We start from the raw sequence: 17,171 nt of genomic DNA, 5'->3' as shown, positions 1-17,171 counted from the left end.
TTCTCTGTTAGCTCAGAGAGCTCAGTGAGCTTCCTGATAACCATTGCTTTGAACTCAGTATCTGATAGTTGACTTGCCTCTTTATCAGTTATCATTCTTTCTGAGGCTTCCTCCTTTCCTTTCATTTGGGGATTGTTTCTTTGTCTTCCCATTGTTTGTGAGACTCTTCTTGTTAGCCTCTGCTTCTTAAATTGTTCTATTCAGACTCCCTGGGTTTATGGTATGAACTTCTATGTTAGAATGCCAATGGGATTCAGTGGTGCTGTCTCCTTAATCTCCTGTGCTCACTGATCTTGAGGTGATGTTTATGCGTCTAACACGGTCTAACTCTGGTCTTTTCATCACTCCAGGTTTTATTGTCTCATCTGTGGGAAAAAGAGAAAGGGGGGGGGAGGAGAAGGGAAGGATGGAAAAACGTAATAGAAAAGGAAAGGAAGGAAGGAAAAAGGTACAAAGAAAGATCGGTGTCAAGATAAGAAGGAATGTTATCAAAAATTAAAACAAAAGAATAAATAAAAGAAGGCAGGAAGAAGGAATAAAAAAAGAAAGAAGGGCAGAAAGGAAGAAGGAATTCAGGGGGGAAAAGAGGGAAAAAAAAAGTCTTCTGCTGGCTTTAAACTGGTCAGGTTAGTTCTGCTGGTTTTCCTGTCTGTGGAAAGGGAGGGGGTAGTTGGAAGGATTGGTTTCACTTTTCTCCCTTCCTGAGCCACACTCTTCACTGTTGTTCAGCCTCCAGTCCAGTTCCTCAGGGTCCTTCTGCTCCCCACTAGGCCTTTAGTTCACCAGCTGTGCTGTCATTGAGTTGCACCAATTAGGGGCAACTCACACTTCCCCTTCTTGCTCTTTGCTGTCTTAGATGCTAGGGGCTCTGGGTGCTTCTATGGAGTAGTTCAGCCCCCTACTGGGTCGAGTCTTTCCAGGGAATGCAGTCTCCCCTAGCCCTGCAGCTCCCCTCTGCTGGGTGTTCTGCCTTTGTCCTATAGAGCCAGTAGGCCCTGCAGAGCTGTGTGCACAGGGGCTAGGTTGGAGTTGTTCAGAACCAGTGCCTGTAGGTGTGGTCCCTCGAAGGCAGGGAGGCTGTTCTTTAGCTGATCTGCTGCTTTTGGCCTGGTTCCACAGCTTTGGGCCTGTGTGTGGGGCAGCTAGCCTCTGCTCCAGTTGCGCACCCACCTGAGGTTTCAGGTGTGGGCGTCCAGCTGGGGTTTCAGTTGTGGGCCCCCTGTCCACTAATCTGGGTGCGCGCAACCGGGCTTCAGGTGAGAGCTGGGGCTGCTTATCCTGCCTTCACAGTCCAGGGGCTGAGGGGGGAGGGGCGCCAGAGGCTGAGGCTGCTGCAGAGAGTTCTCTAACTACCTGCTGAGTGCCTCTATTTTCTTTTTCTTTTTCAGATATTCTTCCTATTCAACCCCCCCTGGTCCAAACTAGCACCTGGCTGCTCACACAGCCCAGCCTGGCTCTCTCCCAAGAATGCTGCAGCAGACCCTGCGCCCGGTCCGGGGCTTCAGCTGCCCTGGTTCCTGTGCAGGTCCCAGGGACCTTATTGTCCTTAAGCACTCTTCTTACTATCAGATCTTTCAGTGTCCTCTATCTTTGGTCTCTGGTCTTCATATATGCTGGAATACTGTTGGCTGTTCGCTCTGCTCCTCAGATCAGCTAGGTGTTTCACTGGTGTTGAGGGGAAGTGGACTCCGCTCCCACCTATCTTGAGGCCATCTTCCTGTTATACATTCTTTAATTGCCTCAAATAAAGTGACTATGTTAAGAATTATGAATCACTTTAAAAAATCAGATGACTTACCTAGTATATTAAATACTAATTCATCTGACCAATAATTAAATTTAAAAAGGAAAAAATATCAAATGTGTTTCTATACTAGCAGCAAACATTTCAATTGAAGTTACAACAATATTTTGAACATATTTTAATATCAGAAATTACTGCTCTGTATGCCTTCTGTGTTTTTGAGTTTCAACAAATAAACTTTTTTTTCTCTTATTTTATTGTTGTTCAAGTACTATTATCTGCCTTTTCCCCCACCCTAGCCTAACCCCCAGCCCTCCCCACATCTCTCCCATTTCCACCCCCTCCTGTTTTCACCACCCCCCATTGTTGTCCTTGTGTCCTTTATAATTGTTCCTACAAACCCTTCATCCTTTTCCCCTGAAATTCCCTCCTTTCTCCCCTCTTCCCTCTTGTCACTGTCAGCCTGTACTTAATTTCAGTGCCTTTGGTTATATTTTGCTTGTTTGTTTGTTTTGTTGATTAGGTTCCTGTTAAAGGTGAGATCATATGGTATTTGTCTTTCACCACCTGGCTTATTTCGCTTAGCATAATGCTTTCCAGTTCCATCCATGCTGTCCCAAAGGGTAGGAGCTCCTTTTTTTCTTTCTGCGGCATAGAAATCCATTGTGTAAATGTACCATAGTTTTGTTTTTTTTTTTGTTGAGGGAGAAGAATACTTTATTTTTATTTCTTTTTAATTTTTATTGTTATTCAATTACAGTTGTCTGCATTTTCTCCCCATCCCTCCACCCCACCCTCACCAAACCCACCTCTGTCCCCCACCTCCACCCTCCCCCTTGATTTTGTCCATGTGTCCTTTATAATAGCTCTGGTAAACCCCTCTCCCCACTACCCCCTCCCCAGTCCCCTCTGGCTATTGTTAGATTGTTCTTAACTTCAATGTCTCTGGTTATATTTTGCTTGCTTTTTTCTTTTATTGATTACATTCCAGTTAAAGGTGAGATCATATGGTATTTGTCCCTCACCACCTGGCTTATTTCACTTAGCATAATGATCTCCAGTTCCATCCACACTGTTGCAAAGGGTAGGAGCTCCTTCTTTCTTTTTGCTGCATAGTATTCCATTGTGTAAATGTACCACAGTTTTTTGATCAACTCATTTACTTATGGGCACATAGGTTGCTTCCAGTATTTGGCTATTGTAAATTGTGCTGCTATGAAAATTGTGGTGCATATGTTCTTTTGAATTGGTGTTTCAGGATTCTCAGGGTATACTCCCAGCAGTGGAATTGCTGGGTCAAAAGGAAGTTCCATTTTTAGTTTTCTGAGGAAATTCCATACTGTTTTCCAGTGTCTACACTAGTCTGCATTACCATCAACAATGTATTAGGATTCCTTTTTCTCAGCAACCTCACCTGCATTTCTTGTTTGTTGATTTGTTTATGATGGCCATTTTCACTGGCATGTCCAAGTGCTGGAAGCAACCTAAGTGCTCATCAGTAAATGAATGGATCAACAAACTATGGTACATTTACACAATGGAATTCTATGCAGTAGAAAGAAAGAAGGAACTCCTACCCTTCACAACAGCATGGATGGAACTGAAGAGCATCGTGCTAAGTGAAATAAAGTAGGTGGAGAGAGAAAAATACCATACGATCTCACCTATAGGTGGAAACTAATCAACAAAACAAATAAGCAAGCAAAATATAACCAGAGACATTGACATAAAGAACAAACTGACAGTAACCAGAGGGGAGTAGAAGGGAGATAACAGGGGAAAGAAAGGGAAGGTTCATCAAGGAACATGTACAAGGAACTCATGGACAAAGCCAAAGGGGGGAAGGATTGAGGGTGGGAGGTGTTGGTGGGTGCGGTATGGGAAAGTGGTGGCAGGAAAATGGAGACAGCTGTACTTGAACAACAAGAAAAAAAAACACAAATTAACAAAAGATATTAACAGGGAATAAAGATTTTATTTATTTATTTTTAGAGAGGAGGGAAGGAAGGGAGAAAGAGGAGGGAAGAAACATGGATCGGTTGCGTCTAGTACTCATCCCAACCAGGGACCAAACCTGCATCCCAGGAATGTGCCTTGACAGGGAATATAACTGGTGACCTTTCAATTTGTGGCATGAAGACCAACCAACTGAACAACACCAATCAGAGTGCCCATGGTTTTTCTTGACACTGATAAAGGCAAGCAAGATGACACTGATAAAAAGTCAAACATGTTCGTAGGCTTGATTATCTTGTGTTTAAGTACAGAACTTTAGTACAGAACCTCCTTTGCCATCTGGTGCTTAAACAGAAAGCTATTACTTTCTTAATATTTTTTGAAAAGTATAATAAGTTACTTATTTAGTATTTATTTATTTATTTATTTATTTATTATTGTTCAAGTACAGTTGTCTCCATTTTACAGTCACCACTTTCCCCCACCCCACTCACCCCCACCTCCCAACAGGGGAAGGGTTATTTCCTTAGTACTAAGATGTTCCCTGTTCTGTGAGGAATTTTTCATTTAAAAGAAGTATGTGCATACCTTCTCCAATCCTCGTTCTCCTCACATGTGACACTGTCTACTGTAAGGCTATGCCTTAAGGTTGCACTTTAATAAACAATAAATGGGTTTTTTTTAATCAAGAAACATTAAGTGTTTTTTTTTTCTTCTGCATTATAGTCTGCTTTTAAATTAACTTTCAAATAAGGACCTACACAGCTGAAATAAGATACAGGCACAATGTGTAGATGAATTTAGAAAATGGTATGAAGCTTGTTCAAATATGTGCAAGTTGACATTTTCATTCAAACGTGTTAATGTAGAGAATTCTAATTGAGTCACCAACTTAAAACATCACCTTTAAAATAGTGAGAAATAAATAGTTATTATCCTTTGCCTATTTTCTGTAAGAACTTTGTTTAAACGGTCATAGTTCCATCTCCATTGGAGGCAGCTATACTGCTGTCACCATAACAAGTTTTAACCAAACAAGCTTTTGCAGTCATCCATTCAGCCCATCTTATTTCTAGGTTTCTCATATAGGTGAGTAGGTTCTGGTTAATAAACTACACTGTTGTGAGAAAGACATCACAGAGCAAGAATGGTGTGTGATTAACTACCGTTTTGACTAATAGCATGGTAAACATTAGCATGTCCTTCTCCTCCTCCATGCCCTTAGGATAAGTCCTCCAGGGCATTAGGGAGGCACTCCCTTCTGTCTTCCTCTGATGGGTTCACATTCATAAACTCCATTGCTGGTTATTCACCTGTCTTGAGGGGATGCTGCAGTCCTTCTTGTCCCCCATCTGGGTGAATTACCCGACAATCCTCTGGATGATTTTCTCTTGACACTCAGAATCTGTCTTCTAGCTTTTCAGGATGAAGTGGCTACACCAGTTGCCATCTGTCTGCAGTTCATGGTCATGGTCTTTCCACAACTAAGCTGTCACAAGCAGGTTATGGCCCAACACATTCAGTTCTTTGTGGGAATTATACTTGGAGCAGTTTTGGAGAAAGCCAAACACCAGCAAGTCTGCGATGCACTCACCCTGACCATTGCTGACCTTGGCATCCCTGGCACAGGCAGCTAGACTGGGCTTTCAGGTATCCAAGTCAGCCACCTGGAGGGCTGGGCTGGTGGCAGGCACCACACACTACCGGCAGGGGCTCCTGGAGCTTACAGCTCCTTGCAGACCCCTAGGAGGGTGCAGGAGCCAAAAGCCAGGTCTGGCCAGCTACTCAGCCCCATCAGCCTTGGGAGGGCAAGAGGGCAACAGGGTATCTTTGGAGTCTGAGAAGGAAGTAGAGGGCCCAGGTGTAGGGCACATATGCAGCTCTGCCTCCAAAAGATTTCTTCTATCTCCTACCCCACAGACCCCACGCACTGTGTCCTGCCTACACCCTGGTCCTGCCTCCCAATTTTAAGATAAACCTTGGTTTATTTAATAGTTTTGTATTTGTAGAAAAATGTATTAAGATAATACAGAGTTTCCATATATTCCACACTCAGTTTTCCCTATTATTAACAACTCAATATTAGTATGGTATATTTGCCACAACTAATGAACCAATATTAACATATTATTATTTTAATTGAATTTTTGGGGTGACATTTGTTCATAAAACCATACAGGTTTTATGTGTACAACTCAATAAAACATCATCTGCACACTGCCTCCTGTGCCCATAGACCAAATAAAGTCTCTTTCCACCCCCATTTTCCTGGATTTGCCTACCTCCACCTAACCCCCACCTCCTTTTCCTCTGGCTATCACCATGCTATTGTTTCTGTCTGAGTTATGTATATAGATTTTTGGCTAGTCCCTTCACCTTCTTTCATTCATTTCCCTCTCATCCATCCCCTCTGATAGCTGTCAGTCTTTTCCATGCCTCTGTTTCTATTTTGTCAGTTTATTTTGTTCATTAGATTCTACATATAAGTAAGATTATGTACTTTTCTTTCTCTGACTGGCTTGTTTCACTTAGCATAATAATCTCCAGGTCTGTCCCAAAGGATGATATTTCTTTCTTTTTATGGCTGAGTAGTATTCCATTATGTAAATGTACCACAGCTTTTCTATCCACTCATCTACTGATGGGCACTGGGGTTGCTTCCAGATCTTGGCTATTGTAAATAATGTTGGAATGAACACAGGGGTGAAGATATGTTTTCAAATTAGTGTTTCAGGATTCTTAGGATATATTCCCAGAAGTGGCACTGCTGGGTTAAGAGACAGTTCCATTTTTAATTTTGTGAGGACACTCCATATTGTTTTCCATGGTGGCTGTACCAGTCTACATTCCCACACACAATGCACTAGGGTTCCTTCTTCTCCACAGCCTTGCCAGCATTTGTTCCTTGTTGATTTATTAATGATAGCCATTCTGGCAGGTGCGAGGTGATATAATGTGGTTTAATTTGCAACTCTCTGATTGCTAGTGACATTGAACACTTTTCATAGGCGTATGAGCCCTCTGTTTGTCCCCTATGGAAAAGTATCTGTTCAGGTCCTTTGCCCATTTTTTAAATTGGATTGTTTGTCTTCCTGGAGTTGAGTTCTAAAAGTTCTGTATATATTTTGGAGATTAAACCCTTATCAGATGTATCATTAGCAAATATATTCTCTCATACAGTAAGGTCTCTTTTCATTTTGTTGATGGTTTCTTTAGCTGTGCAGGAGATTTTCGTTTTTTGTAGTCCCATTTGTATATTTTTTCCTTTATTTCCCTTGCCCTGAGAGATATATTGGCAAAAATATTGCTACAAGAGTCCAATTTTTAATTCTGTCTAGATGCACAGTCCTTCCCTCTCCCCAGACTGGGCACAGGGAGAGGGAAGGACTGTGCATCTGTGGGTATTCTAAAGGAATTTAGTATCTTATTGAAGACATTAAGTTATTACTCTAAGTTTGTGTAACTTTTAAATAAACAATTCCTTTCCTTTTCAAAAAAAATATTGCTACAAGAAATGTCTGAGATTTTACAGTGTATCTTTTCTTCTAGGATTTTTATGGTTTCATGACTTACATTTAAGTCTTTCTTTTTCATTTTGAGTCTATTCTTGTGTATAGTATAAGTTAATAGTCTAGTTTCTTTTTCTTTTCTTTTTTTCTTTTTTTTGCATTTACCTGCCCAATTTTCCCAACACCATTTATGGTAGAGACTGTCTTTATTCTATTGTATGCTCTTGCCTCCTTTGTCAAATATTAATTGACCATAGAGGTGTTGGTTATTTCTGGGCTCTTTATTCTGTTCCATTGATCTATGTGCCAGTTCTTATTCCAGTCCCAGACCATATTGATTATTATGGACTTGTAGTATAGTTTGATATCAGGTATTGTGACTCCTCCAACTTTATTCTTTCTTAAGATTGCTGAGGTTATTTGGGGTCTTTTTTTTTTTGTTTCCCGATGAGTTTTTGGAATATTTGTTCTGGATCTGTGCAATATGCCACTGGCATTTCAATTAGGAATTGTGTTGAATCTATAAATTGCTTTGGGTAGTGCAGACATTTTAATTATGGTAATTCTTCCAATCCATGAAAATGGTATATTCTTCCACTTTTTTATATCATCCCTAATTTCTTTCTTCAATGTCCCTTAATTTTCCAAATACAGGTCTTTTACTTCCTTGGTTAAATTTATTTACGGTACCTTATTTTTTTGTTTTTGTTGTGATAGTAAATGGGATTGGTTTCTTAATTTTTCTTTCTGATACTACATCATTGATGTATAAAAATGCCACTGATTTCTGAATATTAATTTTGTATCCTGCCACTTTGCCAAATTCATTTCTTAGATCTAGTAGGGTTTTTGTGTGAAGTCTTTAGGGCAGGGGTGTCAAAGTCATTTTCACCAGGGACCACATCAGCCTCTCAGTTATCTTCAAAGGGTCAAATGTAATTTTAGGACTGTATAAATTTAACTTCCTTAACAGTTATGCAAGAGGTCAGCACTGCTGCCAGGTAGACACAAGGTGCCAGGCCGTATAAAACAAGGTGGAAGGCCAGACTTGGCCCACGGGCCCTGTGTTTGCCACCTGTTTTTTAGGGTTTTCTATGTACAATATCATGTCATCTGTGAATAATGACAGTTTTTAATTCCTCCTTTCCAATTTGGATGCTTTTATTTCTTCTTTTTTTCCCTGATATCTGTGGCTAGGACTTCCAATAGCATGTAGAATAAGAATAGAGAAAGTGGACATTTTTATCTTGTTCCTGATCTTAGATAAGTGCTTTTAGTTTTTTTCACATTGAGTATGTATGCTGTGTGTTTGTCATATATGGCCCTTATTATGTTAAGGTATGAGCTCTCTTTTCCCACTTTGCTGAGAGTTTTAAATCATAAACCAGTACTAGATTTTATCAAATACTTTTTCTGCACCTATTGATTAGGTCATGTGATTTTTACTTTTCATTTTGTTTATGTGATATATCATATTTACTGTTTTGCAAATATTGTATCAACCTGCATCCCCAGAATAAATCCCACTTGATCATGGTACATGACCTTATTCATGCTTTGCTGGATCTGGTATGCCAATATTTTGCTGATGATTTTAGCCTCTATGTTCATCAAGGATATCAGCCTATAATTTGCTTTCTTTGTAGTGTCTTTATCTGGTTTTGGAAGTAGAACAGTACAGGTCACATGAAAAGGAGCTTGGGAGTCTTCCCTCCCCCTGATTTTTTTTTTTTTTACTAGTTTGAGAAGGATGGTGTTTGTTTTTCTTTGAATATTTGGTAAAATTCCCCTGTGAAGCCATCTGGTCCAGGATTTTTGTTTGCTGGGAGTTTTTTTTAGTACCGCTTCATTTTCATTATTTGTAATCACTCTATTCAGGTCTTCTGATTCTTCCTGACTGAGTTTTAGAAGCTTGTATATTTCCAGGAATTTATCCATCTCATCCAAGTTGTCCAATTTGTTGACATATAGTTGTTCATAGTATTTTCTTATAATTCTTTGCATTTCTCTGATTTAAGGTGTTACTTCTCTCACTTCTGATTTTTTTTACCAGGTTAGGGGAATTCTTAGCCAGTATTCAAACAGGTTATCTTTTTGCTCACTGTCTTCTCCTTCTGTTACCCCTATGATGTGGATGTTGTTACACTTGATGTTTTCCCAGAGATCCTTTAGACTTTTCTCATTTTTAAAATTCTCTTCTTTTTGGTGCTCTGCCTGGGTTCTCACTGTTATCTTGTCCCCTAAATCACTGATTAATTTCTCTGCTTCACCTAACCTGCTGTTGATTCCTTCTAGTGTATTCTTCATTTCAAATATTGTATTCTTTATTTTTGAGTGGTCCTTTTTAATGGCTTCTATATATATATATATATTTTAATGTTTACTATTTCACTGAGATCATCAATTCTTCCCCTAAGGTCTTTGAGCATATTTATAAACATGGTTTTAAACTTTGCATCTGGTATCTTGGTTGCTTCCATTTCATTTAATTTTTTTTCTAAGGATTTCTCTGTTTTTTCATTTGGGATATATTTCTTTGTCTCCCCATTTTGTCTTGGTGTATTGGGTAGATATCTATGATGGCTTTATGATGAAGGTGTATTGTTGGGCTCAGTGGCACAGTCTTTCACATCACCTGAGCTCTGCTTTCCAGAAATGTTTTCTGTGGGTTATGTGCACCCTCCTATTGTAGTGGAGTCTTGAAAGCTCTTGACTCTTTTGTGGTTGGAGTTAACCCTTCAGGCTGGTTGACTTATAAGTGTAAACCTCAATCAGTGTGTATGAGACACTATGCGGGGGCTGTCCTTCAAGGTGGAGTTTTTCCCAGCAGGATCTGGTACCTGCTGGAATTCTTCTCTGGATGTGCAACTTGTGTGGATAGTTGGGTTGAGCTCTGGTGTGGTCTGAAGCTCACCAGTAGTTGTGTTGGTTCTGGGTCCACTTGGGAATGGTTCAGGTAAGGTTAATGTCAAATATTGAGTAATCAGCTTTGGGTTACCTGTCCGGATCTACTACTCTGTTTACTTTTTGTGACTGCATCAACTGGGGTTAGGTGTGTGGGGGAGAGGCCACACTGTGTATAAGCATTGGCTTTCTCCAGCTGGCAGCTGGGAATGAATCTGTAAAAGGACTGAGGCTCCCTGAGGCCTACTTCCACTTGTCAGCTACTCTCCTCCCTATGAAGTTGCTTTGTTTCCCTCCAGAGCCTTCCAAAGAAAGGCTGTGGAGTAGGACCTGGCTGAACACAAACCACAGCCCCTTCTACAACTTGCAAGCTTAGTAGGGCATGCCAGCTGGGGTTGGGAGGACAGGGTTAGTGGGTTCCTTACTAGGTGATCATGCATTTAAGCACTCAATTAGGGGGAAATTGTCCCTACTCCAGAGCCAAAGCACTCGAGTCTCTGCTAGAGACTCCAACTCTAGTTCCCTGTGGAGGGCCTTACTTCAAGTTCAGGTTGGTTGCAGCCAGCCATCCTCTCTGTTGGAGCAGACTCAGTTGCCCTGAGCTCATGGGGACAGATCAGAAGAATCTCTCATTGGAAGTGATGCTGGCCCAGCCAACAGGAGGGGGCTAGCACTTTGTCCTGGTCCCAGACAATAGACTCTGAAGGACTCATCCTTTGAATGCCCCAGCTTTGAGTTACTCTCCCTTCCTCATCATGGAACTGAGCTCAGGGTGGAGTATCCAGGACTTGGAAGAGTAGATCCAAATAGTCTCCCATTATAAATGGTGCCTACAGTCTATAGGAGGGGACCAAGCACTTCTTTCCATTTCTGGGGTAGTGTGGACTGAACTTGTTGGGGAGGTAGGAGTGGTCCTCTGCTCTGCAACGTATGAACGCATTCCAGACCCCAGCCATCTGGCTCTTAGACAAAAGCTTTTCTGGAGACAAGGTCTGGAAGTCCCAGCTCTGCATGGCACTCTGGTCCCCTGCATGGCTGAACTCAGCCAAGTGATTCAACAGGTGGGAGGGATGTCATCTGGGTGCTCAAGGTGGGGAGATTGGTTTTCTTTCCAACGCTACACAGTTTAGTCACTGTCTAGGTCACTGCTAAGAACTTTCCCAGAAAAAGAGGTCCCCAACAGTCACTGCTGGCTGCAGCCAGCAGACCCCTCCACAGGACCCAAGTATGGCAGAGTAGGTTCGCCAATTGTCGGAGACCAGGCAATGCACTATCCAAGCTGGTAGGTGATAATAAGAGTGCTCACCCCTGCAAAGGTGATGTCTGGGTCTCCCAGGTGGACTGAATCCCCACTGATTTTCACCACCAGATGCTATGTAGCACAGGTGGCAAACACAAGGCCCATCGGCTGAATCCGGCTTGGCACCTTGTTTTATCCAGCCCCGACTTTGTTTCTACGTGGTGGCAGCACCAAGCTCTCACTTAACTGTTAAGGAGTAGTTACATTTATAAAGTCCTAAAATTACATTCGGCCCTTTGAAAGCAACCTCGAGGCTGATGTGGTCCCCAGTGAAAATGAGTTTGATACCCCAGCATAGGCTCCTCTTCCTATCTCTGTTGTTTTGGGTTTGGGCTTCCTGCATGGGGTTGAGACCTCATGCTCCTAGGGAAGGGAGTTTTTCACCTGCAATATCCCTCCAGCTGCCACTGCACCTAGGTGTGGGGGCTAGCCCTTTGCAGGTCTCTGCCCTTCTTACCAGTCTCCACATGGCTTCTTCTCTAAATCCTTGGTTATGATATTTCAGTTCAGCTAGACTTCAGTTGGTTATCCAGGTTCATTGCTCTATAAATTAGCTGTAAATCCAGTTTGGGGCCAGGAGCAGGTGAGTGTAGCTCTCACCTATTCTGCAGCCATCTTGGAATTCTCTGCCTATATGAAGATTTTCTTAGTTCTTATTTAATGTCCTGTTATGTTCCAGAATCCTATCCAGGATTCCATGCTGCATTTAGCTGTTATGTCTCCTTAGGCTCCTTCTTGGCTGTGTCAATTTCTCATACTTTGTTTTTGATTACCTTGGCAGTTTTGAGAAATAGTAGGTCAGATGTTTCTTAGAATGTCCCTCCATTGGGTCTTGCCTGAAGTTTTTGCATGATTAGGGTGGGGTTATGTGTTTTGGGTAGGAAGAAGACAGGTGAAATTCTATTTTCATCACATCACATTAAAGGTGTGTGCTACCAATGATTCATCACTGATGATATTGACCTTGAGCACCCAACTGAGGTAATGTTTCTCAGGTTTCTTCACTATAAAGTTACTCTTTTCCCCCCTCTTCTTTCTACCATATTCTTTGGAAAAAAAGTCACCAGGTACAGGCCACACTTAAGGAGTTATGAGTCATACTCCATTTCTTGAGGGCAGAATATCTGCATAAATTATTTAAAATTCTTCTGCATGAGAGATTTATTTAGTTATTTACACAATCACTTATTTATGTTGGCATGGATCCATGCATATTTGTTTTAAACTTTGTTCCAACTTTTGCCATTGGAAGCTCCTTTAGTTGGCATGTGTGTCCTTTTGACATATTCTCATCATTGTGGGTTTTTTAGAGCACTATAAGACTCTAGGCTCATGTTGTTGTTTTATGTCATAGTCACAAAATCAACCATTGTTTCAAGAATCCCCTTTTCATTTTATTAGAGCATGGTATTAGAAACCAAGATCTGAGTGCTAAATGTGCTTATTATTACAGGGGTGCTACTGCTTCTAGGCCCTTTCAGCTAACAGAGCAAGAAAATATTTGTGTGTACACTAAGCCATGTGTATCTATATGTGGACCTGGGGAGGAGCAGAATGAGGGAGAGAGAGAGGAGAAGGGGAGGAAGAGGAAAAGTACTGGCTACTGTGTTAGAGTGGTGAAAAGTGCCCCCAAGGCTTACCTCTACCCCCTGTCCCAATAAGGAGATCTCACTAGAGGTTCCTGAGGAAGGCCTTAGCTGAAGGCCACAATAAAAAGGCCTCTACATAGAAACACCTGAGCCAGGGATGCAGCTATGTGTAAAATCAATGATGGATGGGGGCATGGATCCTTGACTACATCTCCTTCCAGAGACTACACTGCACTGTCTGTCACCAAATCTGGGTTAGAAAGGGAAGTTTCCCAGGCAGACCTATAAGACAGAGTTTTTCTAATTGTCTATGGTTGGGAGCCTGATTCTCAGTCAGCATATTTGCCCTCCTACCCACTTTTGTGAGGTTGTCTCATACATTTGTCATAGTCTGAATTCCCTACTGGCACCAGCCAATCTCCTAAGTGAATTTTGTAAAGTTTGCATACATTAAGGTTTGTTCTTTGCTCTGTAATGTTCTATGAGTCTTAACAAATGCATTTTTTATTATTACAGTATCATAAAGAATAGTCTTACTGCCTAAAACAATCCCTTGTACTTCAGCAATTCAGCTGTCCTCTCTCCCTCACTGATCTTTCTACCACCTCTAGGGTTTTCTTTTTCTAGAAAATCATATAATTGAAATAATATAATACATAGCCTTTAGGCTGATTTCTTTTACTTATTAATAGGAATTTAAGATTCATCCATGACTTGATAGTTTATTTCTTTTTACTGTTTAATAATATACTATTGTATGGATGTACCATAGCTTTTTACCCATTCACCTATTGAAGGTTGCTTCCAGTTTTAGAGTTATAAATAAAGCTACTAGTTCAGTTGATTTTTTAAAAACTTTTTTATTGTATTTTTTCATTACCACTTAGTCCCCTTTTACCCACCTCCTCCCTGCAATCACCACACTGTTGTCCATGTCGATGTCCATTTTCTTCAATCCCTCCATCTCCTCCCCTCCCCCCTTGGCTGTCTTCCTGATTTTGTCTATTTTTTTTTTCCAAATCACCTGTAGTGAATCAGAAGAACAACCAGATTCAGAAAGCTACAAGTTTTCATATGTCTTAACTAGGTCTTACAGTTTTTTAGAGTAAAATCCCTCTAATATATCCTTTATTCTCTTTTTCTCATAGTGGTTCTTCTTCCTTGATCAAACTCTGATAACAGAAATTATCCAGAAGTGTTTCAGAGAAACAAATTTAGTTTAGTTTTTCTGTGTTAATTTTAGAGTATTTGATTTTTTAAATTCTGATTAGATGTAATTGATGATCCTCCTGCCAGCAGTGAAAGGGCTACTGATAAGCCATTCACGTGGTAGCTACTTAAGTTATCACCATTGTCACCCTTGATTAAGTGCCTGTAGGAGGCAAGATGTTAGTGACCAAGTAGTTGATGTCAGAGAACATTTTAGTTAAAAGTAGGTGTATGTTAGTTGTTTCAGAATGTTCTGGGGAACTTTGATAAAGAAAATGATGAGCTGAAGGATTTAATTTTCATCCTAAATCCTGATAAGAGACCAGAAAGTTTCTATTATTGATCAAAGAAATCTTTATATGTTATAATTACAGGGCTAAGGTATATTTATCTCTTGTAATTACAAATCTTGTGAGTGAGAAGAGAACACATGGTAAGATTCAAGTAAACTTGGGAAGCTTGAGCTCCTGAATCCTTCCAAGCTTCTTTTGTCAATAGAAACATCCTTCTTCCTGTGTCTGAGATTACTTTCCTTTTGTCTGAAGAAATATATTGTTCTCTCCTGCTGATCTTCTTCAGGACCAAACCTCTATCTTTCATTTTCTCTGGAAATAGAACCAGGCTCAAGTACCATTGAGCACAAGGGATTAAGGTACAAAGTATAACTCATGAAAAGGTGAATATAAAAGGAAAAATTTTGCCAATTTATATTACAATTTGCCACATTATATTGAAATGATCTCTTTATGAGATTTTCCCCTGAATCAGGCAGCTTGTTGAATCATTTCTTTGTATTCCTATCTCTAATACAAAGTGTGGCTCATAACATAACTCAAGAAATATTAATCCCCTAGCTGTCTTTACAATCCACTCACATTGGTATAAACACACTGTCATATGGCTGGTTGCATAATTTTAGAACAGACAAAATGAAGTTTTCTTATATCCCAGATTCAGTTCCTTGATTGCCAAGATAAAAAAAAAGAATGTTTACTTAGATCTGTTGGTAGGCAAGGGACTCTACATAATCCAAGAATATATTGACTCTAGGTTGGTTCATGACAGTGATCAAAGAATGTGTCCTTATCGCTACTGTTGTAGGGTGTTTTAAAAGGCCAAGGCAATGGCTTCTGTGACTCCAGACCAGAAATGCCACTGAGCCTTCCTATGTATAGCACCTGCCATCCTCCCTACTCTCCACTCTTCAGTTTAAGGGTGACCAAGACTTATAAATTAAGCACACTTCCCATGAAAGGCAAGTGCTTGAATCTTTTGTGAGTCAAGTGACTATTTTATTTCAATAACATAGTAAGACTGATCTTGGAAGAGCACATTATTTAATTCTGTGCTGTAGAAATAGGCTTGACTTGAAGTCACAAGCCACATTCAGGCATGGTGCATATTCAGGTACCAGAATGGATATAATAAGGATGGCTAAAATCCTGTGATACTTCTGTACTAGTTAGGAAGCAGCCACAGTCCTAAGGTCCCTGAACGTTTATTTCCTACCCTTGCAGAGACCACTTGTAGTTCTCCCACAGGGACCCTGAAACCTCCCCACAGTGAAGCACAGGGCCTTGGACTCCTGGCATGGCTCCAGCACCACAGCTCAGGCTTCCATGCTGATATGAGGCTGTGCTGTCTCAGGTATTTAAGAAGTCACTGTCACCCCTGCCTTCAAGCTCTCATTGGGCCCCTTTGTAGATATATGACCATGAGCAAATTTTATTGCTTTCTTAGAGCCAGTTCTCTCATCTCACAGGGTGATTCTGGGAATGGCTTACATGCAGCTTATAATTTCATTTTTGCAGTGTTTACAAGGAGGATAAAATCCTCGTTTGATGTCCATCCCCTATCACCTGTAAATATGCACTCTGAATCACATGTGAAGTTCAGATAGAATTGCAATGCTGCATCATGAAAGTGATGGACTCTTTAACATTGTCTGGCCATCCTTACCAGTAGAATGAGGGAAAATATTTGTTGTTCTATAATCATTTGTTTGCCCACATCTCTCCTCACCTCACCCTTCAAAAGATCAGAAACCAAGTCAAGTTAGCTAAAGGAAAATCAGGCTGCTAATTGGAAAGAAACATGTTTATTTCATAAAACCAAAGGACAGGAAGCAAAGGAGGATATCAACAGAGCAAGAATTGGAAAGAGTTCCCAAAATCGGTATTCCAGTTCTGCAAGGCCCTATGGGGTCACTCGGCTCTGCTTCTCTGTGCATTCCTACCTCACTCCAAGGAACCAGCTTCCTACCTGAGAACTCCCAGGGAAGGAATAGCTGTCCCTACCCCAGTTCTGCGATTTCACTTATTAAACTTCTCTAGGCCTAGATTCTAACCTGGTATCTGTGGGGTTATGGATCCTTCCTCATCAGTTATGTCCAAATGGGGCAAGAAAACATTTATAATATATGGAAGACCCAGAGCTATGGGGGAATTGATTTTTCTAAGTAGTAGGAAGGAAGTTGCCCTAACTGGTATGGCTCAGTGGATTGAGTGCCGACCTGCGAAACAAAGGGTCATCAGTTCGATTCCCACTCTAGGGCACATGCCTGGGTTGCAGGCCAAGTCCCCAGCAGGGGGTGCACGAGAGGCAACCACACATTGATGTTTCTCTCCTTCTCTCCCTCCCCCTCTCTAAAAATAAAATGAAATAAAATAAAATCTTTAAAAAAAGAATTACTAAGGTAGCAAAGGGAGTGGTTGGTGAAAGAAATTATCTGTACCAGTTGCATACTCATCATGGCACCATTTACTTATGTCTCAGTATCTAAAACAAACTTATTCTAAATATTAGCAATTTGATACTGATTTCCCTTCTAAACATATTACAAAGTTATAAAGTTCTGGTGTCCTTGAATCCAGTAACTGCTAACAGTATAGAAAACAAGTTTTCAATCATTGACAGAAAAATAAATTGTCCTGAAAATGGTTTCTACAGACTGTTATCAC

General features: G+C 40.7%; 1 pseudogene; it reads right to left on the bottom strand.

The window, feature by feature from the left end:
* Window positions 1–4,665: 4,665 nt before the first annotated feature.
* Window positions 4,666–5,495, bottom strand: LOC112322632 (BH3-interacting domain death agonist pseudogene; annotated as a pseudogene).
* Window positions 5,496–17,171: the final 11,676 nt, after the last annotated feature.

Source organism: Desmodus rotundus, chromosome 10, assembly GCF_022682495.2.
Source record: "Desmodus rotundus isolate HL8 chromosome 10, HLdesRot8A.1, whole genome shotgun sequence".
Lineage (NCBI taxonomy): Eukaryota > Metazoa > Chordata > Mammalia > Chiroptera > Phyllostomidae > Desmodus > Desmodus rotundus.
The sequence above is the reverse complement of the archived record's forward strand: the minus strand, read 5'-3'. Positions and strand labels throughout refer to the sequence as shown.